This window comes from Phoca vitulina, unplaced genomic scaffold, assembly GCF_004348235.1.
Source record: "Phoca vitulina isolate PV1807 unplaced genomic scaffold, GSC_HSeal_1.0 scaffold20, whole genome shotgun sequence".
In the NCBI taxonomy this organism is placed as follows: Eukaryota; Metazoa; Chordata; class Mammalia; order Carnivora; family Phocidae; genus Phoca; species Phoca vitulina.
In genome coordinates, this window is record NW_022589723.1 from 14,160,809 (window position 1) to 14,180,535 (window position 19,727).

Here is a 19,727-nt window from a genome sequence, read left to right on the forward strand (position 1 = left end):
TCAAATGGAGACACTCAGGTGAGTGAGGTGGAAAGGTCAAAAACAAAACAGAAACTGCAGGATATAAACAAAGGTGAAGTTTTTTGGTCTCTTTATCCCCTTAACTTATCATACACTTTGTGCCGCTCTAGGTTGTGCAAATTTAGTAGCTATGTTGTGTTTCTTTTCTTATTTAACACAGAGAGAGAGAGAGCGCGCACAAGCAGGGGGAGCGGCAGGCAGAGGGAGAGGGAGAAGCAGGCTCCCCACTGAGCAGGGAGCCCGATGTGGGACTCGATCCCAAGACCCTGGAATCATGACCTGAGCCGAAGGCAGACGCTTAGCTGACTGAGCCACCCAGGCATCCTGCTATGTTGTGTTTCTTATAAAAAAAAAATTACTATTACCCTGATTATTGAGGATTACTTCAAATTCCACATTCAAAGGTCTTAGGAAATATTAATATCAAACAGAGATTTGAAAGGCAACCCCTGAAAATCCTACCAGATTGAATAGCTCTGATTCCACCGTTATGCTCTGCTGCATCCTGTGTATAATAATAATATAGGACATTAAGTGAAGATTATTTTCAATCTGGGCCATCCTTTTATGTCTTCAAAATGGCACACTCATACAATAATCTTATTCTATAATGTTGTTTCTGCCATAATAAGCCACTCTTCCTATTAACCGTGGCCGTGATGGGAGATCCAAGTGAAGTGGGAATTGGCTGACTTCTGCTGGATTCTTGTTAGGCTAAATTAGCTAATACATCAACAAAGCTACCCACTGTCCAGACTTCTCGGTAGCTTTTTAAACATCAGTCTCAGCATTGAAGGTGCTCCAGTCAGTAGGTGGTTCCGAGGAAGGTCTTACAGTCTTGCCTTCTCATATCCGTGCCCTTGCTGAACTGAATGGCTGTCCCATTATTCTATGGATAATGAGATGAGATGTGTTTATCACAGCAATTTATTGGAAACAAAAAGTCGCACATTAGCAAACTAAAATTATAATTAAAGGAAAAAGAGAAGAAAGCTTCTGCATAAATAGTGCCAAAATTTCAAGGGACCAATCCTTAGAGGACAGAGACATGAGGATTCAAATTTGATGAGTAATTTTCCCAGGCCACGCAGCACCAAATATATCATCTGACACAGTGCTTTCTTTGATTTCCACTTAGGTTTAATGGTTGAATAATCATGGCTCATAAGTTTATCTTTAATAACAGTCACAGCAGACAGTTTATTAGCAGATTCTGCAGGCTGCAGGGTTGTCATGTGCTGTTATAGTGATTGTCTGTTTTAAATATCACAGCTGTTGGTGTTTTTATTTATTTATTCATGATTTGATTCCTGCCTCTCCCACATCCCTGACGCTCAAAGGCAGGCTATTTTCCTTTCCTCTTTGAATTGTGAAAGGCTGCTGTGACAGTCCCTAGCTCAGGCCGTGGAGTGTCACACAGGGTCCTATGGTGCCGAACAAAAAGCCGCGTCTTCCTGAATCTGGCAGAACTCTTTATGAGAGCCGAGCCTTCTTGTGCAGGGCTTTCTCCGTCCGTGAGGGGTGGGCATGAATGCCATCCCTATCAGGGGCTCTGGGCCAGTGAAGACCCTTCTTCATGTGTTTCTTGGCCAGGAGAGTGGAACCACAGGAGAAATGAAAATGCCCAGGCCTCTACTTTCCCATGTGATAGCCCCGTGAATAAACATAGGAAGCACTGTGAGCCGCAGTTTCTGAATTCAGCTGAAGAGAAAGCTTGGTCATAACACATAGCATCTTTCATTGAGTTGTATGTCGGGGGGGCAGGCTTGTATTGAACAGATGACATTATTTCATTTGTCTGCAGAAAGGCCCTGTGAGGAAGAGTTTATATAGAGGGATACCATTTTGTTGAGAGAAAAACTGGGGCCTTACATTGCCAGCATGACCGGGAATCAGGCACGGAATGAGAGGCGGCGGCGGCTGGTGGCTGATCTGGGGAAACGGGACATACCCCAAACGCCAAAATCCTCCCCCTGTCTCCTGAGGAAATATGCTTCCTGTATCTCCTGAGTACATAAAATAGTGCCCCCACCTGATAGCTAAGAGGTGGACAAAGTGACATTCTGCAACATACGCCTGTAGTGGGCAGCCCCTCAACAGAGAGCCTGTGCAATGTGTGCAACTCTCTCGGGTAATTTTCTTTGAGCTGGCTTGGATCCCTGGGAGGCCACTGAAGGCAGAGAGAAGAAAGACATAGGAGGAATTAGTTAGGAAAACAGGAGGTGCATCTCACCCATTTTTGGATCTTTGGAGGGGCATGTTCTGTCCCCCACATACCCTAGAAGGTATCCACCCGTTTCTGGCCAAGTTCAGAAAAAGGGAGACTCAGAAGATCTCTGTGCTCCTTAACTGCTTTGGGGAAGGGATTGTCACAATCTGCAAAGAGGCGCTCATCCTCCCCTTTCCTACCAGCGGCAGAATTTTTTCTTTTTTTTTTTTTTGGCTTCCCCTGCCTTTCAGTAAGTGCTTTTGTAAAGTAACAGTAAAAGCTAACGTGCAATAATATTTCAGAAGTTAATGGTGGGTGCTGAGGATTATGGAGCACTTTAATTTTTACTGTTGCTTTGCTAATATCTTTATCAAAATAATGAGCACCAGAAAGTGGTATCGACTGGTAAGCAGAATCAGATCCAGGACTCAGCACTGTGAGCCTTTCCACCTGCCTGACTCCAGATGCACTCCCCAACGTCGGGTTGCAACCAGATGACGACATCATTTTTAACAGATTAGATGCCTCTCACAGCACCCGTGGAAGGTAATTTCAATAGCAGCACCATCATTCCTCACTTCTGTGCAGCTTAGTAGTTCTCAAACTCTGTCCCTAAAAAGCCCTCAGAATCTGCAAGCTGGGTGCCAATATTCTAAGGCTAAAGGCCAATAATTAGTCATTGTCAAAATAGTAGAAATGTAATAGACATAATGTTAATATAGCAGATATGGTTTTGTTTCATTTTAAGCTTCTTTGTCCGTTAATGTTTATTAAGACTTTGGCACCTGATAATGTTTGCCTACAAATGAACATTGGCCAGTACTTATCTATTTAAACTATTTGTTGAATCCATCATAAAATCCTATTGATTCTACTTTGATGTAGCCAGCATTCAACTAATTTTCACCACGGCCACACCTACTGCTTTGGTCTGAGCCACCAAAGATTATGGCACTTACCTCCCAAGAGGTCTGTTTCCTTCTGCCGTTGCTACTTCATAGTCTATTCTCCACACTGCAGCCAGAGTGAGCCTTTGAAAATGTAGGTCAGATCATGTGACTCTTGCTAAAAACTCAGCAATGGTTCCCCATTTGACTAGACAGTAAAGCACAAGTCTCTATAAGGTCCTATAACCTATGTGGCCTGGCCCACCCCTCTTCCTCTCATTCACACTGCTCCATGAACTCTGGCCTGCTGGCTGTTTTTTGAACATGCCAGGTAAACTTGAACCCTAGAACCAGTGCCCTATTTTTCTGCCTGGGATGCTTTGTTGCCAGATATCTGCTTGGCTGCAACCATTACTTCTTCCAAGTTTTTGCTCAAATCTCATCTTCTCAGTGCAACCTCCCTGCTTAATACTGCTGTTTCCCCTTCCATTTCCCATCCCCTCTTACCCTGCTCTCCTTTCTCCCCATCACATCTATTACCTCCTAGCATTTCACCCATTAGAATCACCATGTCAGTACCAGGAGAACAGCAACCTTGGTCTTTTACTGTATATCACAACTTCTAGTAAGTGCTCCAGAAACATGTGTTGAATAAATGAATGTCTATTATGTGCCGAACTCTAGGATATGCAAGAATTAACAAGACATATGTGCTGGCTTATAGTTTAGTGTGGAAGACGTACAATCAACAAGCAGATACAGGAAAACGAAAGAACAAAACACCAAATGAATGATAATGGAAGAAATCATTAAGGCACAATTAAGCTGAGTCTAACAGTTTGTGTTTGTGCATGTTTGTGTGTGTTGCGCGTACTTATAGTCGTGATCGCATTCTGCATTACGTTGTTATACTTTCTGCCATTAAAATGGTTCCTTTAATGCAATTCAACACATCAGTATTCATGGTGATCTCCAAGGAACACTATGAATTTCAGGTGCTCCACACCTGAGGAAATTTAAGAACTGCTTTTTGTGTGGTGATTTTCAAAGGGCATTCATATGTATTTTTCTCATCTAATTCTCAGAACAACCTTCAAAATGCAGGTCTTCTGCATTTTCTTCTTTGATATGTTCTCCCTGTTTTGACTTTCAAGCATGAAGCTATGACATTAGGTATTTTTGTAAATGAAGATGCCTATAGGTTCTACGAGTTCCTCTATGTTGTCATTAGTGCCGAGGCTGCTAGCCTGTGTTCATTTTTCTTTCTTTCTTTCACTTTCAGCCCACTAGTATGAGTCTTTCTCTCAAAGTAAGATTAAATTCTGCAATAATTGCTAGGAGTGGAAAAAGTGCATCTTAGCATAAACTTTTGTTTTCTTACTGTCAGTCAGCTGGACTCCAGATACCGGATCTTCTTGTCTTTCAATTCTGTGGACATTTATCCTGTAATCGTATAAAAGACACGCTTTAAGGAGTTGTAGGAAATACAAAGGTGGGTAAAACAATATCCTTGTTTCAAGAGTTTATAGTTGGGGAGGGGTGTCAATGGTACCAGTGCTGGGGGATACACTGTGCATACAAGATTCCTTTGTATGTGTATATAAGTTTTAAATCAACTTTCCATTTTAGAGTAGATTAAGATTTATAGAAAAGACATGAAGATAATACAGAGACTTCTGATATATCCCATGCCCATCTCTATTATTAACATCTTACATCATGGTACCTATTATATAGCTAATGAACCAACATTGATACATTATTATTAACTAAATTCCATACTATATTCATTTCTTATTTATTTTTATTTACTTACTTACTTACTATCCTTTCTCCGTTCTAGTGTTCTAGATCCCATACAGAATACCACATTACATTTAGCCATCATGTTTGTTTAGGCTCCTCCTGGTTGTGACAGTTTCTCAGATTTTTCTTATTTTTGATGATTTTGACAGTTTTGAGGAGTACTAGTCAGGTATTTTGAAGAATGTCCCTCAACTGGGATTTGTATGATGTTTTCCTCATGGTTAGACTGAGGTTATGTGTTTGAGGGAAAAAGACCAAAGAGGTAAATAAAGTACCACTTTCCTCACATTATATCAAGAGTATGTGCTATCAACATGACTTACTACTATTGATACTGATATTGATCAATTTACTCAGATAGTGTTTTTCAGGTTTCTCCACTGCAATCCCTGTGATTTTTATGTACCCTTTTCTTTGAAATCAGAACTGTGTAGAAGTTTTCTTGGACTTTCTGTTTTAGGTCTAGACTCTTCCATCCCTGAACCACCCACCTTCCTCATATTTCCAAGGTTTTCTATAGATCTTCTTGTCTTTTTTGTGGCCCAGATATTATTTTGGTGTCACCCACAGAGAAATAACAGTTTTGGGAGTGGAGGGTTCTTTTATTTTATTATTTTAAATTAGTGATTCAGGTTAGCTCCGAACTTAAATACCTTGGTTTACAAGCAAACAGGCTGAAGAATACAAAGACTAATGATTAATTTTGTGGATTTGTGGATTTACAAAATTCTAAAATAAAAGTAGTTTAATTTCAAGTTAAAGATGTAATGCAGATGCAGTGGAATCTAAACAACAACAACAAATGAATAAACAAACAAAAAGCAGAATTAGACCTATAAATACAGAGAACAAACTAATGGTTGCCAGAGGGCAGTGGGGTGGGAGGTTGAGCAAAATGGGTGAAGGAGAGAGGGAAGTACAGATTCCAGGTATGGAACCAGTAAGTCAGGGGAAGAAAAGGCACAGCATAAAGAATATAGTTAATAACACTGTAATAGTGATGCTCAGCTACATTTGTGGTGAACATAGCATAGTGTATTTACTTGTCAAATCACTAAATTATATACCTGAAACTTATGTAACATTGTTTGTCAATTATACTTAAAATAAATAAATATATATATAAATAAATACAATAAAATAAAAAATAAAAAAGACCATACACACACAAGAGGGAAAACAGGGGATTTTAGGGGGGAAAAAAAAAGAAACAAAAATCACCAGTAATTATCAAGAGACAATTACTGCTATTGATTGATTACCTTCAGCTATTTTTCTACATTTCTCTATGTGTATATATTTATCCAGGTATCTATCTATCTTCATTTTCTTTTGATTTTGGGGGATGATCTTATATGTATAGTTTTGTATTTTGTTTTTACACTGAATTTTTTTCTCATTAAACTTTATTTTAATAGGTCTCAATATTCTGTGACAGATTTTTGGTCAAATTGTTTCCATTAAAAAGTACTGATTTTAAAAACTAGTAACTTAAAATTGCCACAGAAAAAAACAAATAATACATAAAACATTTCTTTTCCCTCTGAATGTTTTACATTGCATTTTTATCATTAACCAGACTTTACCATTAAACTTAATTGAGACAAGCAGTTCTAGACCTTCCACCACTGATCAAGACTGGGGTGGCAGTTATTAGAGATAATATTCATTTAGCCTCCTGAGTTTTATGGGAAGACTTCATGACCTTACCAGCTCCAGCAACCTTCCTGTCCACTGACTTGATGACACCCACAGCAATGGTCCATTTGAAATAACAAACGGCCAAATGAGCCAGAGAATAGTCAGGGAAGCTCTTAACACATAAGCTTTCCAAGAAGCAGATCAATCATGATGGCATCACCAGATTTCAAAACTTTGAGGTTGTCTTCCAGCTTCTTACCAGAATGGTGATCCATCTTCTCCTTCAGCTCAACAAACTTTGCAAGCAACGTGAGCTGTGTGACAATCCAGCACAGGTTCATAGCCAGCACTGATTGGGTGTGGGTGGTTCAGGGTAGTCACCTGAGCAGTGAAGCCAGCTACTTTCATTGGTGGGTTATTTTTGTTATCACCATCCAACTGCAATGATGAGCATCTTTGACAGACACATTCTTGAGGCTGAAGTCCACACTGTCCTGAGGAAGAGCTTCACTCAAACTTCATGGTGCATTTCAACAGACTTTTCTTCAGTTGTAACATTGATGGTAACAAAAATGACCGCAATGCCATGTTTGAGAACACAGTCTCCCAGAGACAGTACCAACACCAGCGATTTTGTAGACATCCTAGAAGAACAAACCCAAGGCTTGTCAGTTGGATGAACTGGTGGCAGAATGCAATCCAGAGCTTCAGGCAGTATTGGCATTGCCATCTTTACTGGTGACTTTCCATCCCCTGAACCAAAGCATGTTTGTACTTGGCTCCAGCATGATCTCACCATCCCAACCAGGAATTGGCACAAAGCTACTGGGTCTGGGTTGCAGCCAGTTTTCTTAATGTGGGTGCTAACTTCCTTCCTAATTTCCTTGGTATCTCTCTGGCTGAAGGGTGGCTCAGTGGAATCCATTTTGTTAACACCAACAATTAATTCTTTCACAGCTGGTGTGTAAGCCAGAGGGCATGCTTATAGGTCTGACTGTTTTTGGATATACCTGCTTCAAATTCACCAACACCAGCAACAACAATCAGGGCAGAAAATTTTAGGCATAGCCTGAGATGTGTCTAAAATTGTGTTTTTATAAAGTACCTGTATCCTGGGGCATCATCAATGATAGAAACATAATACTTTCTGGTCTCAAATTTCCACATGGAGTTATCATGGTGATCCCAGGCTCACATTCAGCTTTCAGCTTATCCAAGACCCAGGCATAGTTGAAGGAGCCCTCTCCCATGTCAGCAGCCTCCTTCTCAAATTTTTCAATGGTTGTTTTTGTCAGTCTTCCCACATTTGTAGGTCAGATGGCCATAGTGGTGGACTTGCCTGGATCTACATGTCTAATGATGTTGATGTTAATATGAGTCTTTTCTTTCCTATTTTAGTTTAGATTTAGCAGTAGTTTTCATGACACTTGTGTTCTGGCAGCAAACTCATTGCAAAAAAGGCTACACTGAAATTATATATGGAGGATTTATTTCCCTCTGTTAATTAAGTTAAAAATGGCTGATTCCAGTAAAAGTATTTAATCATGTTCTTAGTGTTGGCAATTTTATTTAGGGAATTTATAATTATACAATTATAATTTATAATTCATAATTATTTTCTCTGTCATCAATTCCATGATGAATGTCTTTGATGCATCTTTTGAATAATCTTTGACTGCATTTTTTATTATTTCCTTATTATAGTATCTATGTCAAGCTCATTAGAATTCACATTCTTGAAGGTGGGATGGAATGTATACTACAAGACCACAGCATTTTCTGAAAATCCTATTCTGAAAATCAAGGTAATTAGTCTGGTGTCTCTGAAGGAACGGAATCTGACATAATGTTCTTCTAAGATTACATGATTCTATGATTGGTTACTCTTAGAAATTCTTTGTTAAAGGATTATAATATTTTACATATGTATATATAATATATAAATAAACATACTTCAATGTGGACAGTATAACTTAGACTAGGATCCTATAGAAATTAATTAAAATTAAAATGTCATTAGAAATTGGATAAATTATTAACCTTAATATTTTAATTGCTATATTCAGTATCATTCACTCAGAAAAAAATAAGTAATATCCAGAACACTGTTTGGGGGCAGTAAGTAGAACTTGAATATGAGTTGGTGTGATTCAGTTAGATTCTATAAACATAGTTGAATAAGGCCTAGATTACGAAGTAACAAAGTTAATAACGCATTTCACATCAAGCTCTAAAAGGCAAGCATTAGAAATATGAAGTGATTCTCCCAATATAGGTCATGTGGTTTTAGTCTTAACTGCTATTGTGGTGAGATTAATTTCAATCCTATTATTGATCTGGGATATAGAGAATTTGGATAGGGTCCAGAAGAAATGAGAATAAAAGTGAAAATGATTAGAGGGTTGATTGGAAAACACTGAACCCATTGGGATTGTTGAGTTTGGAGCAGGCTAATGAGAGACTTAATGACAGTTTCTAACTGTAGAGGTGACGCTATGGTATGATTAACTATGTGTAACCAATTTCAACTTCTACCAAGGAAAAGGCACATTTACATGAGTATGGATTTGCTTTGGTCATTGAGAAGACGTAATAAGCTGGTGGACAGCTGCAATTTGTTATCAACTCTAGGATGCATGGCAGCCAGGAGAAAGAAGGCTCATAGTTTATAAGGAGAGGTCCCACAGAATGGATGAAACTGCAGAACAGAACACTGGGCAGACTGGAAGTGGTATCACTTCACCACTTTAGTTGGTGCCTCTTTACAATTGGCTAGGGGGCTACTGAATATGGGCCATTGTCCTCTTTGTTATTCTGTGCTTATTGTACATTAGTAGGATTTGATTGGCATCAATTCCCTTTATGTAAATTGCATCTGTGAACTGTAACATGACACTTTTAGCTCATGTAATATAAATGCAAAGTATGTAAGTACGTCTGTAAGTCACACTGATTTAGAAGGAAGGTCTACTTTCCTCCAGTATAACAAATTACTCCTTTGGAGTATGTTAAGCACTTTTGGAAACTTATTTTGGTCATTGGATCAATAAATCACTATTTGGAAAATTAATGCCTTAAATTACATTACATAATAAGTTCAAGTTGATGGGTTACACAGATCTGAAACTGGGGATAGTGGTATTGTGCATTCCTCATGAGGAATCTAGAATCAAGTATTATATGGTTAAAGAATGGTGTTGACAATGCAGATTTTCTTTGTAGTCAGGGGTCCATTTCATCTGGTATTTAGCTCAGGGCAGGGACAGCCCCTCATGTGATCCCTTATCTTTCCTTATTGTTCTCTGACTCCAACCATAACTCTTCCATTCAGACCCTGTTCTTGGATCCTGCTTGTTTCTTTCCTCCTTCAAATTTTCATTCAATTTGTCTACTGAATTCTCTTGAAACAACAGAGTATAACGATAAGACTTTGTATTTTTGAGTCCCTAGACATGGGTTTGAAAGCAGCTCCATCTCTTTCCGAATTTGGAACTTTCACCAAGTTTCTTAACCTCTCTGAGATGCAGTTCCCTCACCTGTGAAATTAACATAAAAATATCTATAATGCAGGGGTACTAAGAGGATTAAATGCAGTAACATTTATAACAGGTTTACCCCATGTGGCACACATTAAAATGAAAAATTTCTAGGAAAAAATAGCTGTTATTTTCTATTTGATCACTACCTTCAACTTTGAGACACTACTGATCATTCAATAAACTGAGCATTTATTTTGTTACAGCTGTGTGCACAATAGTGTACAGTAGTTTGTGCTGGATAAAGAGTGTGTAATGATGATACAAAATAGACAGTTCTCTTATATTGATGAGTTTACAGTAGATTATGATTCACCATTGATTTAATAACAGCTTTGCAAGGAAAAAGCAATATTAAACTATGTATTAATTTTAAGGTACACCATGATTTCAGTGATATATAAAAGGGGAAAAATGTATAAAAATTTTGCATAATTATTGTCCCACTCCAAATGTAAAACTGAACAATTTCTGAATACTGGTCATAATTTTGAATTTTTCTTCGGTTATATTTGTTCTTTTCTCCAGCCAACTTATTTCTCCTCTATTGTTCTCATAGGCTCCATCCAGTCCTGTGGTTGTTGGTCAGGGGTACATTCAGGCTCTGCTCCTGTCTTTCTTGCCCATTGTGCTAATACTGTGGGCTATGCCTGAAAATTCCAGTCCTGGTGAGGTGTCACATTTAAGAAGGCACAGTCAATTGACCAAAAGTAATTTCATACAGTTCCAGTGGTCACTTCTTGCTTCCTCTCTTACAGAAAGAATATCCAATCCTTCATCCCCAGTGCCCCATGTCTCCATACCCCATTCCTTCCTTTCTTCTATGTCTTTCAAACTGCTCAACCTCTCCAAAACCTCTTTCTCTATCACTCGCATTCTTAACATTCTTCCTAATATTCTTTCACCCCTGTGATTAAAATCAGAGAAGAAGGAAATGCCAAGTAGGCAATGCCAGGATTTTTCCTAATTGGAGGCAAGAGGAAGGTGAGGCTATGAATCCTTATTTATAATTAATAGTTTTATTTCTGTTATGCGGTTACAACTTCTTGCTACTCTCATCTAAGGACTGAGCACAATGAAGCATATCAGGCTAAGCAGTGAAGACGGGATCAGTTGAAAGTGTGGAGAACTGGGGTGGGGGGATGGGTTAGCCTGGTGATGGGTATTAAAGAGGGCACATATTGAATGGAGCACTGGGTGTTATACACAAACAATGAATCATGGAACACTACATCAAAAACTAATGATGTAATGTATGGTGATTAACATAACATAATAAAATAAAAAAAATCTCAAAAAAAAAAAAAAAAGAAAGTGCGGAGAACTGACAGATTTGGTTCCTGCAAATGCCTAAATCCTCTTGGGCACATTTCTGTAACCTTGGCAATTGGGTGTCCTTCACTCTTTCCCATGTAGACTTTAGGGACAATGCTGGGCTTGGGTAGGAGCAACATATAAACCCTACAGAAGGTGCTCATTGGTTCAATATGGACTTAGTTTTACTGTTGGTTCCCCTGATATTTGAGCCCCATTTCTCTGGTAGCACTATGTTTATCTGATATTCCAGGTACCACTGATTAAGTTCTAAGTGCCAATTCTTAAAGATTTTTCAGGACAGTAGCCATAAAACAATCATTCAATAATGTGCAAGGCTAGCAAAAAAAAAAAAACAAAAAACAAACCAAGAGTATTGATATTAAAAATATTTATAACTTACTATAATAATTTGACCTTGGCACTACTATTTTGCTATCTTGTAACTTATCATGTGTGCTTATCGATCTTTAGTTATAGGATTTTTTTTTTTTAGTGGGGGATATCAGCATATTGGATTTACCTTATTAGAATAAGTACTGAATTTTGGAGGAATTGGGCTTTTAAGTCTGGGACAGTATGCTTTAGAGAATACTGCTTTAGATTTGTTTCATGCACCTTATATCTTCCATGTAGAAAGGAAAGCAGCACAATATATAGTAAATTAGGACAATGATACTATTGGGTTAAATCATAACTTAATTATTCAGTTACTTGAGGCTACATAATCATTGAGCCATATCTTTTGATAATGTTCCTTTAGACTCCCTGGGAGTAACCAAATTTAGAATGATGTACTGTCATGCAACTTCTAAGAAACATTTTGTGTGCTGTCCTTGGTGATTGGCTAGCAATGCCTCAGAGATTACTGTTTGTGTAAATTTCATTAATTATTTTACTTCAAACATGATGAAAGTGCTTTTTAAAAATTTAGTTGAGATCTAAAACAAAACCAGATATAATTAGGGACTCAGAGCCACAGAGGATTTGTTTGAGGAACAAAACTGTTTTCATGGAGTTACAAAGTGTATCTGAAGTTTATAATTTAGTTAAAATTATCAAGTATTTGTAAAGTTGCTGTATTTAAAATATGCTAAACATTTTTGTAGAGGCTCTCAGACATTTGGTAGAAGAGAAAGTTAGGTTTAAAGATAGCCAAACGTTGAAAATGGAAGTGCTAGTTATTGCATTGCTGCCACTCCAAGTCTCACTGCATAATTATGCTAGTTGTTATATGTTCCCTAGAGGATCCAATTCAGCAATGTACATCTTACCTCCAGATTTATTTCCCCAGTCCTATAAGCCATGGGGGCCGTGGGTAATCACCTATTGACTTATAATTATCATGCTGCACATCTAGCCATAGCATTTGCATTGTATTATTAAGGACAATGGATATTTCCTCATAGTTTGGGGTTTTCCAAGCAAACAAATATAATCATTTTTCTCTCCACAAACTATGTCTGCAATCTAGATAAATTATCAGCAGTTGCATAGTGATAAGTGTATAATAAATTCATGGTTCAAATGAATGAATATGGTTATAGCCATGGTTAACCGAGACTGGTGTTAGAACGCATGCTTCCTCTAATTTACAATTTTTATAAATACACCAAAAAATTGCATGCTAAAACGGCATTTTAGAACCATGAGCCAATCTATAATGAAGAGTGATAGTGTTTTTAGGACAAGACTAGAAAAAATAAAGACCCTGAAGTACAACTGTATACTTTCTTATTAATCATCAACATTAATAATCACTGCTTAAAATAATTCTAGTTTTACCTCTGAGGTTGGGTAAGATAATTAATCCTCAAAATTTCATAAGAATAAAAAGCCATTTTGTGAAGATATAGCTCTGATACTTGGTGGCTTCTGCATGGTTTCTTTTTTACTCTTTTAATCATATCACTGTGCAAATTGGAATTCAGTTCTCTTATGTTCTTGCTTCTCAGTGGGGGAAGGATCCATGTCCATTTCCCAACTTGGATCCTCTACTTGTGGCGAAGTATAAAGTAAAGGGAAACTTTAAGAAGGTCTCTTTTCCAAACAAGGTTATCTTCAGTCCCATGTCCTTCATCTTGTCCAGTTCCCCATTCTTAAGAACTAATATTGCTGTGAGGTAAATATCCAAATTTAGATCTTTATTATTATTTTTTAGATCTTTGAGTATTAGATTTTATTCTCCACTTCTAGCCAAAGATTATAGGAGATACATTTTGTTCTCTTCTTCATAGCACATTTTTATCAAGAAATGAAATGTGTTTTTCATATTTCAGGGCCTACTTTAGATTCCACCTGTTTCTTGAAGATATCCCTGATAATTCTAGCATGGCATACTCTCTTTTATGAAATTTTACATTTATTATTTTCATTATGCATTTGGAATCCTGACTACCAGAAGTACTCTGCTTTTTTATGAATCCTTGAATATGCATATGGAAGTTGAGTATTGAAAGGTGACTTTATGTTGAAAGGATGAGATGTGCTTTTGTTCCTAGATTGCTAAATACATCATAAAATCTCATTATGCCTTATGTTTTAGAGATAATTTCCAATGATATATACTGAGACTTTCTTGACTTTTTAAATTTTATTCTTTTCAGGTATAATTGAATATGTAATTGATAAGCTAAGGCCCAATAGGCATCTGATTAGGCCCTGGTATACCTATTATCATTCATATTTTCTCAATTGTATTAAAATTATGAAATAACTGGTAACAGCATCTTCACTTCTGTTGACAAACTAGTTTTACATCATATTGGTAGGTATCCAAGATATAATAATTCATTCTTGACTTCTTAAAGTCTAATACAAATTATTATTTTTTATCCCAAACCTGTTAATACTTGAACCTCAGAACCATTGAGCTCTATTTATTCTCTTTTAAGTAATTTTTGTTTAGTATTTTAGTCCTACATGTGTTTCAACTGAAAAAAAGACATTATAATTTTGTATAGTTACTATTCCTTCAAAATGACCCAATAATATTTTTCTTTCTCTTCTGCCTTGTCAGGTTTTCAACTGGGATGAATTTTTATTTGTCTGAAGAATTCCCTTTAGATTTTCTTTTAGTACTAAGGGTCTTCTAGCAGAAAGAGAAAGAAAGAAAGAGAAAGAAAAGAAGAAAGAAAGAAAGAAAGAAAGAAAGAAAGAAAGAAAGAAAGAAAGAAAAGAAAGAAAGAAGAAAGAAAGAAAGAAAAAGAGAAAGAAAAAGAAAGAGAGAGAGGGAGGGAGGGAGGGAGAAAAAAATGATTCTCTTGGATTTTCATCTAAAAATGGCTTTATTTTACCTTCATTTTTGAAAAAAATTTTTCATTGCATATAGAATTTTAAGCTGGCAGTTATTTTCTTTTAGCACTTGGAAGTGCTAGTGTTATTCTATTGTTCCAGGTGTGCATCAGTTCTATTGAGAATTTAGTTGCCATTCTTACAGTTACTACTTTAAAAGTAATGTTTTTTTTAAAAATCCCTGTCACTTCTTAGGAATTCCTTTTTGTCCTTGATATTCTGCATTGTTACTATGATATGCCTAGATGTGGTTTCCTTTGTGTTTTCCCTCCTTTGAACTGAGTTTTTCCTCATTGGAATTCTTTGGGTTGATGTCTTTTATCAGGTTTAGAAAATATTCAGCCACCGTCTCTTCAAATACTGTTTCTGCCTCATTCTTTCACTTTTTTCCTTCTGGGACTCCAACTATAAGTGCGTTTGGCATGTTCTCATGTGTCTATTTTACTTGTCCAATGTTTTTCATTTTACTAATCCTGCGGTCTCCAATCTGCTGTTAAATCCATCTAATATAGTTATTACTTTCAGATACATATATTTAAAAAAATTTTAAGTTCCATAATATCCATTCAATTATTTCTATAGGTGCCAGTTTTATGTTGAAACCCTCAATCCTTTCATTTATTATGTGCACCTTGTCCTCTTTTTTTGAACATAGGAATCAGAGCTATTTTTAAGTCTTGTGTGTTAATTCCAGTATCTAGATCATATGTGGGTCTGTTATTTGTCTTCTTTTTCCTATGATATTTCCTAGTCTCTTCTCATTTCTAATTTTTAAAAATTGTGTGCTGGACATTGTGTACTAAAGAGTCTTAGAAAATCTGGGGATGTTATATTGCACCAGTGATGGTTTCTCCCTTCCTGTGTTCCAGAGCAGCAGATCATCTCAATTCAATAAGAAATTGAGCTGGGTCAAAACTTGGTTGCAGGATTAGGAAGACTCAGACTAATTCTTGTTCATCCTCTTCTCTAGGCATGTCCCTCATGGGATATGTATCAAGTGTCTTTCCAATATGTCTTCTCAGTCCTAGAGACCTTCAGGAATGTAGGTCTGCCTTTCAGAGATTCTCACCCAACTTCTTTAGGTTTCTGTGCAATCAGCCTTCAAATATGGTAAATGTCTTTAGGGATGGACCAGTGGGATTTTGTAAGAAAGCAAAGCACCAGGCAATAGCAGCAGATTTCACTCTCTCTTCTAGAAAATATGGCCCCGCTAACCAGACTCCTACAGTGAAACTCAGCAGTGGAACTTAGCAAGTATTTTTATGGGTAAACTGGATGACTTTCAAGTTTTCAGTTTGTTCTTCAACTCACAGAAACATTCAGAATATCATTTTACGAAATATCTGGGTACTCTGTGAGCTAGTCAAGTTGACACATATTATTAACCATCATACTGTTATTAAATTTATAACACTATATTTTATTATTGATTTTTATAATATATACATATGTGACTATAATTTATTAAACACCATTATTATGTGAACTACTTAACTTGGCATCCCAGGCCATCCAATATATTGTATGTGCTCAATTCATATTTGTTAATAATGAAAAATGTCCAATTCAGATACCAACTGTTTTATGTAGAAATAGGAACACATTTTAGAATTATTCTGCCTGTGTTAAAATCCTACTTCTATCACTATCAGCTGTGTGTTTTTGGGTATCAATTATCTTATCTGTAAAATGATGAAAATAATAACTATCTCATTAGGTTGCTGTGAAGACTAAATAAGATAATGACTAACCAGTGTCTGATAGACAGTCATATGTATGAAGTATTATCATCATCATTGTTACTGTTGTTATAGTTATTTCTAATTTTGAGCCATATTTCTCATTCCAACGAGATGTTGCTTTGCTACTTTCAAACTTCTTAACCATATTCGTGCACTTCTCTACTGGCTTTAACCTAGCCTGAAATTATAGCTCAGTGATATGGTTTCTCATTGAACATCTAATTTTAAGGTTTCTTTATTTTCTTGACCAGGGATTGTGCAATACTAATCATCATCATCACCAATGTCATCATTGTCGTCCATCGTCGTCGTCGTCATCATCATCATCATCATTATCATATCATTTGTAGTAGCTAATATATAGCAAGCACTATTTGTTGAATAAATGAATGCATAGAAATGAAACAGTATCTTCTATATATACTGTATTTAGCATCTGAATTTATGTCTGTTTAGTTTTATGCAGAGTGATATTACTACAGTCATTATACAGGACCAATAAGAGAGAGAAAAGGTTGACTTAATACTTAAATGATTTACTAATGCCAATGAAAGCCAAATACCCTCATGGCATATAATAGGAAGATCAGTTTTTCATTAGTTCAAATAAATAAAATCTTAAAAAAAAAAAAAAAAGAAGAGTGATGGAGAATTGGATCACCACAAGACACAGTAGTTTAGGCATAACAAACTCAACAGAATCTGTGTTATGGTAGTCAATACCATATCTGGGTTTTGAATGGAGATTCATTTTTAGCAAAACTGTATTATCCATCACATTAAATTCTGTTAATTTGACTTTTATTGGTTCATTGTTTGTATTTATTTTATAGACTATTTTGTTTTTTAAGTTGTACCCAAATTAGTAAGTATAAGAATATATATTTAAGTTCATAGCTTTAACATGTATCAATATTTAAGTAATACAATAATAAAATAATTTCCCACATGGAGTTTATAACACTAGTTTTCCTTTAAAAGGAGACCATGCCTTGCTCAAATTTTGTAAGCACCATATGACCCAAGTACTTATTCAATAGAACTCCATCTGAGCACAGCTTGTTAGCCTATAGATTTGGATGTTCGTGCCCTCAGAAACATCACAGCAACATACCAAAGCCCAATATATCAGAGTTAATCTGTGAGGCAGGCATCAGTCCAGCTGGTACGTTCTACTGCTGTGAGCACTTCACTCTATAAGTGATGATTTATTTGGCATTCAGATTGAGATCTTGTGTGGAAATAACAAAATAGACTCAAGTCCTGAGCTGCCCAATTCTCTTTCTAAGAGTCACCATGTGAAGATGCACCATCTTGGGCCTGAGACATTTGGTAATTGCCCTGTTTCTCTACCCCTTCTACATTTGCATAAACTCTCTTGAATAAATAATGAATCACTTCTTTTTTTCTCCTACTCCAACAACTAAGTCTCATAATTAGAATTTGCGACTTCTTTTAATACATTCAGTTATCTGCTGATTCAAGCATCTTCAGGTCAAATGCATTAGAAAACAGCGAATTATGCCCTTTCCCATGGGTAGAAAAATCTTTAAATTTAATTAAAAGACCTTAACTCTTTCACATTAGGGTCTACTTCCCAATGGATTTTCTACAGGGTGACTTAAAGAGCCAAGCTCAATATTAAAATTAGAAGCAGCTATTACTTATTATTTCTTCTTTGAAACAAAATTATTTTTGGTTGAAGGTTACTTTGATCATTAATTTCATTCTCTCAGTTTTGCTTCTGTATTCACTTGTAAAAGCATAGATTAATTGAGAAACTTGCTTGACAGTTTTCAGGTTGTTTATTTTCTATATCTTGTGCCAGTAAAGCACCTTAAACATAGACTACCGTTTCTCAGCCTCAATATTCTCTTTGGAATACTAATCAACACATAAGCAAAGGTGGCAGAAAAAAAATCTTAAAAGAAGAAAAATGTTAAGCGCCAGATCTGAGCCATGCAAGGTTCAAATAAGCAGGATGTTCTGACTTTTATGAGAGAAAGCCACAAAAATATTTTTCTAATTTGAGACTATCTTGGTTTAATATCTTCTAGGAAAGCATAAAAATCAAGGCAAATCATGTGTTTTTTCTTTAGTTTCATGAGTTTTACTTTTTTCCTTGACTTAGAACAAACTTGTTTTTCATTAAAAATTGGCCTTACATGAAAGGAGAAATCCAGATGTTGAAAGCAAGAAAGCAATCTGGGAAGTAGCAATTATGCATTATCCTTAGGCAAGTTTCTGCCTCGCATCCATTTCCTCTCTATCCCTCCCTTCTTCTTCCATCTTTCTTCCCTCTCTTCCTTTTCTTCTCTTCCCTCCTCCTTTTCCTTCTCCCTCCTATACTCCTTTTTTTCCCCTCTTTTTCTTCTGGTTTGGCTAAGTACTTCTAGAAGACACTTGATTATGTTAACAACATATTGATACCTTAAGGTGCCTGTGATAAGCCAAACCTACTTCCACTCCCATTCCTTGCTTGTTTGAATCAGAGTCATAGGAGAGTAATTAATGATACTAATTGCTCTTACTTGTCCAACAAATAGGCACTGGGGAATCACTGGAGATTTTTAAACAGAGAAATGGCATCCAGGAAAGTGATCTTTTAGGAAGATTTATCTATCAGTGATGGGCAGGAAGAATTAGCATCAGGGGGTGGTACACTCATTCATAGGGTATATAATTCTCAGGCAGAAAATGTCAAAGATTTTGAAAAGCCCCAAACTGTGAAAATGGAAAGGACTTCATACTGAAAGACATTTAGGAAGAATAATTAACCAGTGATAGGTTAGATACAGAAAATAAAGAGCCAAAGATTGTCAGCTTTCAAGCCTGAGTAACTAAGGTACGTGGAAGTGTTATAAATGGGAGCTGATCATGGGAGCTGACTGGGTGAAGAAGATAAATTCAGTTTTAGGCATGTTGCCATTGAATGTTATGAAGCACTTCTAGGTGGAAATGACCAAATCAATTGGAGAAATTTGGAGAAAGTATAGAAATTGAGAGAGAGAGAGAGAGAGAGAGAGGGAAAACACTTCAAGAACTTGCTGATATAAACTCCCTGAACCTCTTGTTACCTTACCCATTTGTTTATCTGCATGTATACTAAAATCTTATTCATTTGCCTTTGTGTTATTGGAAAATAATAATTTTAACATAGAAATATGCTATTTCTAATTCCTTACCTGTTTTCTAAGGCAGGTCAATCCTAGTAACCAGAGGATCTTTTGCAAACGTAAAGATTTTATTAAAAGAGGGCTTGAGGATGCATGTTTGG

At 36.4% G+C, this 19,727-nt stretch overlaps 1 long non-coding RNA gene across 1 annotated transcript in view; it reads right to left on the reverse strand.

Annotated features, from left to right (window-relative positions):
- Window positions 1–383: 383 nt before the first annotated feature.
- Window positions 384–19,727, reverse strand: part of LOC116640704 — a 127,118-nt gene continuing 107,774 nt past the window's right edge. Inside the window, exons 12-15 of the long non-coding RNA XR_004301045.1 lie at window positions 6,824–7,208; window positions 4,499–4,560; window positions 3,190–3,261; window positions 384–2,191 (exon numbers count right to left, since the gene is read on the reverse strand). This is a non-coding gene — a long non-coding RNA (uncharacterized LOC116640704). The remainder of the gene's footprint in view (window positions 2,192–3,189; window positions 3,262–4,498; window positions 4,561–6,823; window positions 7,209–19,727) is intronic.